Here is a 16,664-nt window from a genome sequence, read left to right as displayed (position 1 = left end):
TATTTTTTGTTATTGTTAGAAATGATGAGACATCAGTCTCATCATTTCCAAATTTTATTTTTTTTACTGCACGATTTTGTTGTATTTTTTGTGTCACTTCTGTTAATTTTTTGTTTAGTATTTTTAAATTATGGTTACGCTTGTGCGGTCGAATTTTAATTATTTTAAAATTATTATATTGTTCTAAGTGTTTGATCAATTGTTTTTGTTTTAACACTAAATTATTCACTGTGTTTATGTGATACACTCGTATATTTAAAAAATAGTTGTGTGGTATACACTAACATTTACCATGCGTTAGCATGTTGAACACACATACACACACACACTTTGTTTACTTGTTCACTCACTGTTGTTGTGACCTTGAGTTGTCTCACTACTGTTGTGTTATATGATATTGTATGCACAAGCATACAACGCACAAGCACGTCCGTTCAGTTCAACTGACTGTGTGAGACTGGACGAGAACCGGTGTTTTCAACGTGGTATGGCTGTTGCCAGTAATAAATGAAAATTTTTACAAATATATATTTTTCATAAATATCATTAATATTAAAGTATATTATTAAAATTTTCAATGAAGTAATCAATTTAAATATATACTTATTTATTATACCATATATTTTAAATAAAAATGCAACCGCACACAGTATTCTCAAGTGGCCACCCATCCGTGGTACTGACTGTGGCAAATGTTTCTTAACTATTATTTTATAAAATATTTATACAAAAAATAATTTACTCTTATCAAATATTAATTTGTGGCCTGTATTAAGGCCTATGTTATTTTCATTTTTTAGCAAAAATAATGAAATATTTCAATATATTATTAAAGTAACAGATCATTTCTTTTTTGGTGCTGCTTTTTTAATTTTTGTAGGAGATGATTTGGCAACAGAAGCTTTCTTAGCTTTTGGTGCTTTCGGTTTACGAGCAGGGCTACTTTTGGCAGCGATTTTGTACTTTTTGCTGGTTTTGCTTTAACTGGTGCTTTTTTTGATGCCGCTGATGATTTTGCAGTAACTTTTTTAGCAGCAGTTGATGATGATGGAGTCGCTTTTTTTGCTTTAGGCTTTTTGGCTGCCAATGATGTAGTTGTGGCTTTCTTTTCTTTTGGTGCCCGTTTACTTTTAGCACTCTTTGCTGAACCTTTTGCTCCACTTTCTTTTTTGGATACTTTTGATTTAGCTGAAGAATTAGATGAAGCGGAAGCAGCCAATTTGAATGAACCAGATGCACCTTTACCTTTAGTTTGTACCAAGGCTCCCTCAGTTACAGCAGCTTTTAAATATTTTTTAATAAATGGTGAAATTTTATCAGAATCCACTTTATAATTTGCAGCTAAATATTTTTTAATTGCTTGTAATGATGAACCACCACGTTCTTTTAAATTTTTAATTGCGTTAACAACCATTTCTGATGTACGTGGATGTGTTGGTTTTGAATGTTGTTTTGTACGTTTAGCACCAGAAGCTGTTGCTTTTTTTGTTGGTGTTGTAGAAGCAGCAGTAACCGCAGTTGCTGCAACAGCTGTAGAATTTTCTTCGGCCATATTTTTTTACTTTATAAAAATAATGTATTTATTATAAATATTTAAATGATAAAATATAATAATTCTATCAAATAAAAAATAAAGGTTTTCAATTATATCATTATTCACAATAATATAAGTCCCTATGTAAGTCAAAGTACCATGTAGAAAACACATAAAAATTAAATAGTATTTCTAATTTACTGTCGTAGTAAACATGATTTATTTTTTCAATTTCTATAATATATAAAATAATAAATTATAAATTTAATAATAATATTTATTTTATAAATTAAAATATATTTAATTTTTTTATTAACAATTATTAATAAACATAGTTTAATATTAATTATTTCAATCATACAAAACAATAATATTTTTAAGGTAAACTTAAAAAGTATATATTTTTATTTTTTATTTAATATCGATTTATTATAAATTATTAGTATATAAATAATTAAAAAATTTAATATATAAATATATATATTATAGTATAAGATTTCATTTTTAGAAAAACTTTTTTTGTCAATAATGAAAACGTATTATTATGAAATGTGTTAATCGAACATTGACAAAATATATTTCATTAGAAAATACTTTTATTTATGCATTAATATCAATAATTAACTATTAAATTAATTTTTTCATAATTATATAAAGAAATTTTATACTGATATAAGTATTTATATATTATAATATTTATTTTAAATATAAAAAAATTTATGACAAAATATATTATTAGAGTATTTGTTGAGATTAATATAAGATTATTTTAAATAAGAATTAATTTATATAATTATTAAAATATTATTAATTTTATGTTATGTAATTTTAATAAAAATAAATAATAATAATAATAAATATACAAATTTTTTAACAATTTAAATTTTATATGATCTAAATAATTTTGTTAAGTACGATATGAGAAATCATTGTAAGCTTCGTTAAGAAACTTTGTAATATAAAATAATAATAATAATATTAAATATATAAATAAATAAAATAAATTTGATATATATTTTTAGTTCATTCTGTGTATAAATCAAAGGATACCGAATAATTGGTAACGGATGCGATATATTATAGTATCGAGTATTAAAACATAATATATAAATTTATCTTGTTATTCAAATTTTTTGTTACTTAACTTATGTATTTAGAAAATTTATAATATTATTTATATAATTGACATAAAATCTTATAAATTGAAATTTTATTAATATGTATCAAAAGAAGAGAGTAACGTATTGATATAATATCAAAGGATACTGATTATTTAAATAACGAATACGTCATATATTGTTTGTGTAACGAAGTTCACTTGGCCATCTAGTTTAAAATAACATTTTCAATAGAAAGTTTATATGCTTTGTTTTTTTTTTTTCTTTAATTATTAAAAAAATAAATTGAAATTTAATTCAATCAAATTTTATAATAATTTTAAAAAAATTTTTCCTTTTAAAAAATATTTTGTGATGTTGTGATAATATGTATTAATACAAGTGCATCCTGATACTTTTATCTCTAGTAAAGGTATGAGTATCATGAACAGTTTTGTTATCTAATGATATTATTTTGATAATATTTTGTGTATATTCTTATAATATTTTGTCTAAATATCATCATAATACAATATTATTTTGATAATATTTTATGAATATTCTTATAATATGTTACCTAAATGTCATCATAATATGATGAATTATTTCCATAATAACATATAAAAAAAGAAAAAAAAAAAAAGAATCATTAATTTATAATTATTTAAATTGATTCTTTAAAAAAATATTATAATATATTATTTATAAAAATAATTTTTACTCTTATTTTAAATAAATTTGTGGCCTTTTATTAAAAGGCCTATGATCGATGTATTATTATTATAAAAATTAATGCAATGTTTTTAATTTATGCTTTCTTTTCAGTTTTCTTTGGTAATAACACTGCTTGAATGTTTGGTAATACACCACCTTGAGCAATTGTTACACCAGATAATAATTTATTTAATTCTTCATCATTACGAATTGCCAATTGTAAATGACGTGGAATGATACGTGTTTTTTTGTTATCACGGGCAGCATTACCAGCTAACTCGAGAACTTCTGCAGCCAAATATTCCATAACAGCAGCCAAATATACTGGGGCACCAGCACCTACTCGTTCAGCATAATTTCCTTTTCGTAATAATCTGTGAATTCTTCCAACAGGAAATTGTAATCCTGCTCGGCTTGATCTTGACTTTGCCTTTCCCTTTACTTTACCACCTTTACCTCGTCCAGACATAGCGAATAAATTTATTTAATTAATATTTTTTTTTGTAAATATAATCACACAGATGTGTACGTTACGGGGATTGTAACATAAATGTTTAAAATGTTATTTGGGTATTTTAATTTATAATATTTATAAAATATAAAACTTTAAAAATAAACCAATCACCTTATAGTATTATTTTTAGCCAATCAGAGAGTAGTATTCATTTTTATTGTTATATCCATCTTCGCGTATATAATACGCTAGTTGTATACACGACACGCTCATACATATACTGACTGGTGTTCTGTAACTATCTGTGTATATTAATTGTTTGTAACAATGCCACCAAAAACAAGTGGAAAAGCAGCAAAAAAAGCTGGCAAAGCTCAAAAAAATATATCAAAGAGTGATAAGAAAAAGAAGAGGAAGCGCAAGGAATCATATGCAATTTACATTTACAAAGTATTAAAACAAGTGCATCCTGATACTGGTATCTCTAGTAAAGCTATGAGTATCATGAACAGTTTTGTTAATGATATTTTTGAACGTATTGCTGCTGAAGCATCACGTTTAGCACATTATAATAAACGTTCAACAATCACAAGTCGGGAAATTCAAACCGCAGTTCGATTATTATTACCTGGTGAATTGGCAAAGCACGCTGTTAGTGAAGGTACTAAAGCTGTTACAAAATATACAAGTTCAAAATAAATAAATCGAAAATATTATTTAATTGATAACATAAAAATACATCAACATATAAAAACGGCTCTCTTTTTAAGAGAGCCATCAAATTTTTTAAATAAGAGTAAATTATTTTTATATATACAAAAAAATAAAATAAACAATTATTAATATCATATTTAATATAAAATTTTATATATTAATAGCTTGAATATATCTATTATTAGTATATCAATATTATTAATTTTAAATATAATAAAGGATATCGCGGAATATATATCGTAAATCAGTGTAATGCAAATGCATTACATTACCTTTATTATTTTCATTTTACATTTACTACTTGTTTATGTACGCTTATAATTATTAGAAAAATATTTTTAATAATTTTAAAAAATAAATGAAATAATAAAAATTTAATAATAAATTATTTATTGAAAGTATAAAAAATGGTATAGCAAAATCTTTATTTTCTTTGATTAAGGCGAAATGTTTTATTAGTTATAAATTCGATAATCTCCTATCGATACTTGTTACTCTTAACTTGTATATATAAAAAATATAATAGTATATTAATTTATAATAAAATTTTTTCAAAAATTCAATAAGTTATTGTAAAATAAAATAGATAATATACAAATTATAATTTATTATTGCAGATATATTACAATAAAAAAAAAAAAAATAAATAAAAATATTTGGTAATGTATGTTATAAACAAAATAATTTGTTGTAAACAAATTATATAATATGTTATATTTATTAACAAATTTATTTACTCTTATATAAATAAAATTAGTGGCTTCCCAAAAAGGAAAGCCTGTTTAAATTTATCGGATGTATTAAATATTCTTTAATAAATTTACTAAATATTTTAAGTAAATTATTATATTTTCTTAACCTCCAAAACCATACAAAGTACGACCTTGTCGTTTTAATGCATATACAACATCCATAGCTGTAACTGTTTTACGTTTTGCGTGTTCAGTATATGTAACAGCATCCCGAATAACATTTTCAAGGAATACTTTAAGTACACCACGTGTTTCTTCATAAATTAAACCAGAGATACGTTTTACTCCACCTCGTCGTGCTAAACGACGAATTGCAGGTTTTGTAATACCTTGGATATTATCACGCAAAACTTTTCTATGACGTTTTGCACCCCCTTTTCCAAGACCCTTTCCACCTTTTCCTCTGCCAGTCATTTTAATAAAAAATTATTTACAATATTTTAACGAACGGATAACACGTGTGTTAACCTCACAAGTATTGTAATGTATGTGAGCGCCGGTACAATTGTGCCTTTTTATATAAAGCATTAAAGATTTTTTAAGCCACGCCTATACAATTTGATTAGTCCATACTCTGATAGCTATCCAATAGGATATGACAACAAAAATTTTGAAATTTCATATAAATATAAATACAACACATTTATTTCGCATTTAAACATTTGACTTTGTAGTATCAAATTGTCGAATATAATTTTTAAAATTGTGTGTTTTTTTGTAAAAACATTATTATTTGAAAATGGCTAGAACCAAGCAAACTGCACGTAAATCAACTGGTGGTAAAGCACCAAGAAAACAATTAGCAACGAAAGCTGCACGTAAAAGTGCACCAGCAACTGGTGGAGTAAAAAAACCACACAGATATCGTCCTGGTACAGTAGCTTTACGAGAAATTCGTCGTTATCAAAAAAGTACTGAACTTTTAATTCGTAAATTACCATTCCAACGTTTAGTACGTGAAATTGCACAAGATTTTAAAACCGATTTACGTTTCCAAAGTTCAGCTGTTATGGCATTACAAGAAGCTAGTGAAGCCTATTTAGTAGGTTTATTTGAAGATACCAATTTATGCGCAATTCATGCAAAGCGTGTTACAATTATGCCTAAGGATATACAATTGGCAAGACGTATTCGTGGAGAACGTGCATAAGCGTTTTAAATGACAATTTAAAAAAAAAAAAAACAAATAAGAAATATTTTCGGTCCTATATATAGGACCAACATATATTATTAAATAAGAGTATATTATTTTTATTAAAAAATATATATATATATATATATATATAAATTATTGAAATAAAATTAAACATTATTAAAATTTTGTTATAATTATAAGCGATTGCTATTTCTAAAAATAAATAAATTTCATAAAATTTATATTATTTTATATTCATTTGAAATATTAAAAAAACTTCTCGCTTTAAAGTAACCATGATATGAGTTATAAATGCAATAAAATTTTATACAAAAAATAATATTTATTTGTTGACGAATAATATAAAAGGTTTACATTTCTAAATAACATATATTTATATATGGTGTGTAAAAAAAAAGAAAAGAAGAAAAATAATTTATATTTTTAATATAAAAAGGCAACCGCACACAGTGTTCCCAAGCGGTCACCCATCCAAGTACTGACTGTGCCCAATGTTGCTTAACTTCGGTGATCGGACGAGAACCGGTGTTTTCAACGTGGTATGGCTGTTGCCAGTAATAAATGAAAATTTTTACAAATATATATTTTTCATAAATATCATTAATATTAAAGTATATTATTAAAATTTTCAATGAAGTAATCAATTTAAATATATACTTATTTATTATACCATATATTTTAAATAAAAATGCAACCGCACACAGTATTCTCAAGTGGCCACCCATCCGTGGTACTGACTGTGGCAAATGTTTCTTAACTATTATTTTATAAAATATTTATACAAAAAATAATTTACTCTTATCAAATATTAATTTGTGGCCTGTATTAAGGCCTATGTTATTTTCATTTTTTAGCAAAAATAATGAAATATTTCAATATATTATTAAAGTAACAGATCATTTCTTTTTTGGTGCTGCTTTTTTAATTTTTGTAGGAGATGATTTGGCAACAGAAGCTTTCTTAGCTTTTGGTGCTTTCGGTTTACGAGCAGGGCTACTTTTGGCAGCGGATTTTGTACTTTTTGCTGGTTTTGCTTTAACTGGTGCTTTTTTTGATGCCGCTGATGATTTTGCAGTAACTTTTTTAGCAGCAGTTGATGATGATGGAGTCGCTTTTTTTGCTTTAGGCTTTTTGGCTGCCAATGATGTAGTTGTGGCTTTCTTTTCTTTTGGTGCCCGTTTACTTTTAGCACTCTTTGCTGAACCTTTTGCTCCACTTTCTTTTTTGGATACTTTTGATTTAGCTGAAGAATTAGATGAAGCGGAAGCAGCCAATTTGAATGAACCAGATGCACCTTTACCTTTAGTTTGTACCAAGGCTCCCTCAGTTACAGCAGCTTTTAAATATTTTTTAATAAATGGTGAAATTTTATCAGAATCCACTTTATAATTTGCAGCTAAATATTTTTTAATTGCTTGTAATGATGAACCACCACGTTCTTTTAAATTTTTAATTGCGTTAACAACCATTTCTGATGTACGTGGATGTGTTGGTTTTGAATGTTGTTTTGTACGTTTAGCACCAGAAGCTGTTGCTTTTTTTGTTGGTGTTGTAGAAGCAGCAGTAACCGCAGTTGCTGCAACAGCTGTAGAATTTTCTTCGGCCATATTTTTTTACTTTATAAAAATAATGTATTTATTATAAATATTTAAATGATAAAATATAATAATTCTATCAAATAAAAAATAAAGGTTTTCAATTATATCATTATTCACAATAATATAAGTCCCTATGTAAGTCAAAGTACCATGTAGAAAACACATAAAAATTAAATAGTATTTCTAATTTACTGTCGTAGTAAACATGATTTATTTTTTCAATTTCTATAATATATAAAATAATAAATTATAAATTTAATAATAATATTTATTTTATAAATTAAAATATATTTAATTTTTTTATTAACAATTATTAATAAACATAGTTTAATATTAATTATTTCAATCATACAAAACAATAATATTTTTAAGGTAAACTTAAAAAGTATATATTTTTATTTTTTATTTAATATCGATTTATTATAAATTATTAGTATATAAATAATTAAAAAATTTAATATATAAATATATATATTATAGTATAAGATTTCATTTTTAGAAAAACTTTTTTTGTCAATAATGAAAACGTATTATTATGAAATGTGTTAATCGAACATTGACAAAATATATTTCATTAGAAAATACTTTTATTTATGCATTAATATCAATAATTAACTATTAAATTAATTTTTTCATAATTATATAAAGAAATTTTATACTGATATAAGTATTTATATATTATAATATTTATTTTAAATATAAAAAAATTTATGACAAAATATATTATTAGAGTATTTGTTGAGATTAATATAAGATTATTTTAAATAAGAATTAATTTATATAATTATTAAAATATTATTAATTTTATGTTATGTAATTTTAATAAAAATAAATAATAATAATAATAAATATACAAATTTTTTAACAATTTAAATTTTATATGATCTAAATAATTTTGTTAAGTACGATATGAGAAATCATTGTAAGCTTCGTTAAGAAACTTTGTAATATAAAATAATAATAATAATATTAAATATATAAATAAATAAAATAAATTTGATATATATTTTTAGTTCATTCTGTGTATAAATCAAAGGATACCGAATAATTGGTAACGGATGCGATATATTATAGTATCGAGTATTAAAACATAATATATAAATTTATCTTGTTATTCAAATTTTTTGTTACTTAACTTATGTATTTAGAAAATTTATAATATTATTTATATAATTGACATAAAATCTTATAAATTGAAATTTTATTAATATGTATCAAAAGAAGAGAGTAACGTATTGATATAATATCAAAGGATACTGATTATTTAAATAACGAATACGTCATATATTGTTTGTGTAACGAAGTTCACTTGGCCATCTAGTTTAAAATAACATTTTCAATAGAAAGTTTATATGCTTTGTTTTTTTTTTTTCTTTAATTATTAAAAAAATAAATTGAAATTTAATTCAATCAAATTTTATAATAATTTTAAAAAAATTTTTCCTTTTAAAAAATATTTTGTGATGTTGTGATAATATGTATTAATACAAGTGCATCCTGATACTTTTATCTCTAGTAAAGGTATGAGTATCATGAACAGTTTTGTTATCTAATGATATTATTTTGATAATATTTTGTGTATATTCTTATAATATTTTGTCTAAATATCATCATAATACAATATTATTTTGATAATATTTTATGAATATTCTTATAATATGTTACCTAAATGTCATCATAATATGATGAATTATTTCCATAATAACATATAAAAAAAGAAAAAAAAAAAAAGAATCATTAATTTATAATTATTTAAATTGATTCTTTAAAAAAATATTATAATATATTATTTATAAAAATAATTTTTACTCTTATTTTAAATAAATTTGTGGCCTTTTATTAAAAGGCCTATGATCGATGTATTATTATTATAAAAATTAATGCAATGTTTTTAATTTATGCTTTCTTTTCAGTTTTCTTTGGTAATAACACTGCTTGAATGTTTGGTAATACACCACCTTGAGCAATTGTTACACCAGATAATAATTTATTTAATTCTTCATCATTACGAATTGCCAATTGTAAATGACGTGGAATGATACGTGTTTTTTTGTTATCACGGGCAGCATTACCAGCTAACTCGAGAACTTCTGCAGCCAAATATTCCATAACAGCAGCCAAATATACTGGGGCACCAGCACCTACTCGTTCAGCATAATTTCCTTTTCGTAATAATCTGTGAATTCTTCCAACAGGAAATTGTAATCCTGCTCGGCTTGATCTTGACTTTGCCTTTCCCTTTACTTTACCACCTTTACCTCGTCCAGACATAGCGAATAAATTTATTTAATTAATATTTTTTTTTGTAAATATAATCACACAGATGTGTACGTTACGGGGATTGTAACATAAATGTTTAAAATGTTATTTGGGTATTTTAATTTATAATATTTATAAAATATAAAACTTTAAAAATAAACCAATCACCTTATAGTATTATTTTTAGCCAATCAGAGAGTAGTATTCATTTTTATTGTTATATCCATCTTCGCGTATATAATACGCTAGTTGTATACACGACACGCTCATACATATACTGACTGGTGTTCTGTAACTATCTGTGTATATTAATTGTTTGTAACAATGCCACCAAAAACAAGTGGAAAAGCAGCAAAAAAAGCTGGCAAAGCTCAAAAAAATATATCAAAGAGTGATAAGAAAAAGAAGAGGAAGCGCAAGGAATCATATGCAATTTACATTTACAAAGTATTAAAACAAGTGCATCCTGATACTGGTATCTCTAGTAAAGCTATGAGTATCATGAACAGTTTTGTTAATGATATTTTTGAACGTATTGCTGCTGAAGCATCACGTTTAGCACATTATAATAAACGTTCAACAATCACAAGTCGGGAAATTCAAACCGCAGTTCGATTATTATTACCTGGTGAATTGGCAAAGCACGCTGTTAGTGAAGGTACTAAAGCTGTTACAAAATATACAAGTTCAAAATAAATAAATCGAAAATATTATTTAATTGATAACATAAAAATACATCAACATATAAAAACGGCTCTCTTTTTAAGAGAGCCATCAAATTTTTTAAATAAGAGTAAATTATTTTTATATATACAAAAAAATAAAATAAACAATTATTAATATCATATTTAATATAAAATTTTATATATTAATAGCTTGAATATATCTATTATTAGTATATCAATATTATTAATTTTAAATATAATAAAGGATATCGCGGAATATATATCGTAAATCAGTGTAATGCAAATGCATTACATTACCTTTATTATTTTCATTTTACATTTACTACTTGTTTATGTACGCTTATAATTATTAGAAAAATATTTTTAATAATTTTAAAAAATAAATGAAATAATAAAAATTTAATAATAAATTATTTATTGAAAGTATAAAAAATGGTATAGCAAAATCTTTATTTTCTTTGATTAAGGCGAAATGTTTTATTAGTTATAAATTCGATAATCTCCTATCGATACTTGTTACTCTTAACTTGTATATATAAAAAATATAATAGTATATTAATTTATAATAAAATTTTTTCAAAAATTCAATAAGTTATTGTAAAATAAAATAGATAATATACAAATTATAATTTATTATTGCAGATATATTACAATAAAAAAAAAAAAAATAAATAAAAATATTTGGTAATGTATGTTATAAACAAAATAATTTGTTGTAAACAAATTATATAATATGTTATATTTATTAACAAATTTATTTACTCTTATATAAATAAAATTAGTGGCTTCCCAAAAAGGAAAGCCTGTTTAAATTTATCGGATGTATTAAATATTCTTTAATAAATTTACTAAATATTTTAAGTAAATTATTATATTTTCTTAACCTCCAAAACCATACAAAGTACGACCTTGTCGTTTTAATGCATATACAACATCCATAGCTGTAACTGTTTTACGTTTTGCGTGTTCAGTATATGTAACAGCATCCCGAATAACATTTTCAAGGAATACTTTAAGTACACCACGTGTTTCTTCATAAATTAAACCAGAGATACGTTTTACTCCACCTCGTCGTGCTAAACGACGAATTGCAGGTTTTGTAATACCTTGGATATTATCACGCAAAACTTTTCTATGACGTTTTGCACCCCCTTTTCCAAGACCCTTTCCACCTTTTCCTCTGCCAGTCATTTTAATAAAAAATTATTTACAATATTTTAACGAACGGATAACACGTGTGTTAACCTCACAAGTATTGTAATGTATGTGAGCGCCGGTACAATTGTGCCTTTTTATATAAAGCATTAAAGATTTTTTAAGCCACGCCTATACAATTTGATTAGTCCATACTCTGATAGCTATCCAATAGGATATGACAACAAAAATTTTGAAATTTCATATAAATATAAATACAACACATTTATTTCGCATTTAAACATTTGACTTTGTAGTATCAAATTGTCGAATATAATTTTTAAAATTGTGTGTTTTTTTGTAAAAACATTATTATTTGAAAATGGCTAGAACCAAGCAAACTGCACGTAAATCAACTGGTGGTAAAGCACCAAGAAAACAATTAGCAACGAAAGCTGCACGTAAAAGTGCACCAGCAACTGGTGGAGTAAAAAAACCACACAGATATCGTCCTGGTACAGTAGCTTTACGAGAAATTCGTCGTTATCAAAAAAGTACTGAATTGTTAATTCGTAAATTACCATTCCAACGTTTAGTACGTGAAATTGCACAAGATTTTAAAACCGATTTACGTTTCCAAAGTTCAGCTGTTATGGCATTACAAGAAGCTAGTGAAGCCTATTTAGTAGGTTTATTTGAAGATACCAATTTATGCGCAATTCATGCAAAGCGTGTTACAATTATGCCTAAGGATATACAATTGGCAAGACGTATTCGTGGAGAACGTGCATAAGCGTTTTAAATGACAATTTAAAAAAAAAAAAAAACAAATAAGAAATATTTTCGGTCCTATATATAGGACCAACATATATTATTAAATAAGAGTATATTATTTTTATTAAAAAATATATATATATATATATATATATAAATTATTGAAATAAAATTAAACATTATTAAAATTTTGTTATAATTATAAGCGATTGCTATTTCTAAAAATAAATAAATTTCATAAAATTTATATTATTTTATATTCATTTGAAATATTAAAAAAACTTCTCGCTTTAAAGTAACCATGATATGAGTTATAAATGCAATAAAATTTTATACAAAAAATAATATTTATTTGTTGACGAATAATATAAAAGGTTTACATTTCTAAATAACATATATTTATATATGGTGTGTAAAAAAAAAGAAAAGAAGAAAAATAATTTATATTTTTAATATAAAAAGGCAACCGCACACAGTGTTCCCAAGCGGTCACCCATCCAAGTACTGACTGTGCCCAATGTTGCTTAACTTCGGTGATCGGACGAGAACCGGTGTTTTCAACGTGGTATGGCTGTTGCCAGTAATAAATGAAAATTTTTACAAATATATATTTTTCATAAATATCATTAATATTAAAGTATATTATTAAAATTTTCAATGAAGTAATCAATTTAAATATATACTTATTTATTATACCATATATTTTAAATAAAAATGCAACCGCACACAGTATTCTCAAGTGGCCACCCATCCGTGGTACTGACTGTGGCAAATGTTTCTTAACTATTATTTTATAAAATATTTATACAAAAAATAATTTACTCTTATCAAATATTAATTTGTGGCCTGTATTAAGGCCTATGTTATTTTCATTTTTTAGCAAAAATAATGAAATATTTCAATATATTATTAAAGTAACAGATCATTTCTTTTTTGGTGCTGCTTTTTTAATTTTTGTAGGAGATGATTTGGCAACAGAAGCTTTCTTAGCTTTTGGTGCTTTCGGTTTACGAGCAGGGCTACTTTTGGCAGCGGATTTTGTACTTTTTGCTGGTTTTGCTTTAACTGGTGCTTTTTTTGATGCCGCTGATGATTTTGCAGTAACTTTTTTAGCAGCAGTTGATGATGATGGAGTCGCTTTTTTTGCTTTAGGCTTTTTGGCTGCCAATGATGTAGTTGTGGCTTTCTTTTCTTTTGGTGCCCGTTTACTTTTAGCACTCTTTGCTGAACCTTTTGCTCCACTTTCTTTTTTGGATACTTTTGATTTAGCTGAAGAATTAGATGAAGCGGAAGCAGCCAATTTGAATGAACCAGATGCACCTTTACCTTTAGTTTGTACCAAGGCTCCCTCAGTTACAGCAGCTTTTAAATATTTTTTAATAAATGGTGAAATTTTATCAGAATCCACTTTATAATTTGCAGCTAAATATTTTTTAATTGCTTGTAATGATGAACCACCACGTTCTTTTAAATTTTTAATTGCGTTAACAACCATTTCTGATGTACGTGGATGTGTTGGTTTTGAATGTTGTTTTGTACGTTTAGCACCAGAAGCTGTTGCTTTTTTTGTTGGTGTTGTAGAAGCAGCAGTAACCGCAGTTGCTGCAACAGCTGTAGAATTTTCTTCGGCCATATTTTTTTACTTTATAAAAATAATGTATTTATTATAAATATTTAAATGATAAAATATAATAATTCTATCAAATAAAAAATAAAGGTTTTCAATTATATCATTATTCACAATAATATAAGTCCCTATGTAAGTCAAAGTACCATGTAGAAAACACATAAAAATTAAATAGTATTTCTAATTTACTGTCGTAGTAAACATGATTTATTTTTTCAATTTCTATAATATATAAAATAATAAATTATAAATTTAATAATAATATTTATTTTATAAATTAAAATATATTTAATTTTTTTATTAACAATTATTAATAAACATAGTTTAATATTAATTATTTCAATCATACAAAACAATAATATTTTTAAGGTAAACTTAAAAAGTATATATTTTTATTTTTTATTTAATATCGATTTATTATAAATTATTAGTATATAAATAATTAAAAAATTTAATATATAAATATATATATTATAGTATAAGATTTCATTTTTAGAAAAACTTTTTTTGTCAATAATGAAAACGTATTATTATGAAATGTGTTAATCGAACATTGACAAAATATATTTCATTAGAAAATACTTTTATTTATGCATTAATATCAATAATTAACTATTAAATTAATTTTTTCATAATTATATAAAGAAATTTTATACTGATATAAGTATTTATATATTATAATATTTATTTTAAATATAAAAAAATTTATGACAAAATATATTATTAGAGTATTTGTTGAGATTAATATAAGATTATTTTAAATAAGAATTAATTTATATAATTATTAAAATATTATTAATTTTATGTTATGTAATTTTAATAAAAATAAATAATAATAATAATAAATATACAAATTTTTTAACAATTTAAATTTTATATGATCTAAATAATTTTGTTAAGTACGATATGAGAAATCATTGTAAGCTTCGTTAAGAAACTTTGTAATATAAAATAATAATAATAATATTAAATATATAAATAAATAAAATAAATTTGATATATATTTTTAGTTCATTCTGTGTATAAATCAAAGGATACCGAATAATTGGTAACGGATGCGATATATTATAGTATCGAGTATTAAAACATAATATATAAATTTATCTTGTTATTCAAATTTTTTGTTACTTAACTTATGTATTTAGAAAATTTATAATATTATTTATATAATTGACATAAAATCTTATAAATTGAAATTTTATTAATATGTATCAAAAGAAGAGAGTAACGTATTGATATAATATCAAAGGATACTGATTATTTAAATAACGAATACGTCATATATTGTTTGTGTAACGAAGTTCACTTGGCCATCTAGTTTAAAATAACATTTTCAATAGAAAGTTTATATGCTTTGTTTTTTTTTTTTCTTTAATTATTAAAAAAATAAATTGAAATTTAATTCAATCAAATTTTATAATAATTTTAAAAAAATTTTTCCTTTTAAAAAATATTTTGTGATGTTGTGATAATATGTATTAATACAAGTGCATCCTGATACTTTTATCTCTAGTAAAGGTATGAGTATCATGAACAGTTTTGTTATCTAATGATATTATTTTGATAATATTTTGTGTATATTCTTATAATATTTTGTCTAAATATCATCATAATACAATATTATTTTGATAATATTTTATAAATATTCTTATAATATGTTACCTAAATGTCATCATAATATGATGAATTATTTCCATAATAACATATAAAAAAAGAAAAAAAAAAAAAGAATCATTAATTTATAATTATTTAAATTGATTCTTTAAAAAAATATTATAATATATTATTTATAAAAATAATTTTTACTCTTATTTTAAATAAATTTGTGGCCTTTTATTAAAAGGCCTATGATCGATGTATTATTATTATAAAAATTAATGCAATGTTTTTAATTTATGCTTTCTTTTCAGTTTTCTTTGGTAATAACACTGCTTGAATGTTTGGTAATACACCACCTTGAGCAATTGTTACACCAGATAATAATTTATTTAATTCTTCATCATTACGAATTGCCAATTGTAAATGACGTGGAATGATACGTGTTTTTTTGTTATCACGGGCAGCATTACCAGCTAACTCGAGAACTTCTGCAGCCAAATATTCCATAACAGCAGCCAAATATACTGGGGCACCAGCACCTACTCGTTCAGCATAATTTCCTTTTC

At 23.9% G+C, this 16,664-nt stretch overlaps 2 non-coding genes across 2 annotated transcripts; both read right to left on the bottom strand.

Moving 5' to 3' along the window:
• Nucleotides 1-6,855: 6,855 nt before the first annotated feature.
• On the bottom strand, nt 6,856-6,974 carry LOC123303880. Its single transcript, XR_006535953.1, has one exon. It is a non-coding gene; the product is annotated as a 5S ribosomal RNA (ribosomal RNA).
• Nucleotides 6,975-13,332: 6,358 nt separating this feature from the next.
• Nucleotides 13,333-13,451, bottom strand: LOC123303879. The gene has a single exon (XR_006535952.1). It is a non-coding gene; the product is annotated as a 5S ribosomal RNA (ribosomal RNA).
• Between the last annotated feature and the right edge of the window lie 3,213 nt (nt 13,452-16,664).

Source organism: Chrysoperla carnea, assembly GCF_905475395.1.
Source record: "Chrysoperla carnea chromosome X unlocalized genomic scaffold, inChrCarn1.1 SUPER_X_unloc_150, whole genome shotgun sequence".
Lineage (NCBI taxonomy): Eukaryota > Metazoa > Arthropoda > Insecta > Neuroptera > Chrysopidae > Chrysoperla > Chrysoperla carnea.
The sequence above is the reverse complement of the archived record's forward strand: the minus strand, read 5'-3'. Positions and strand labels throughout refer to the sequence as shown.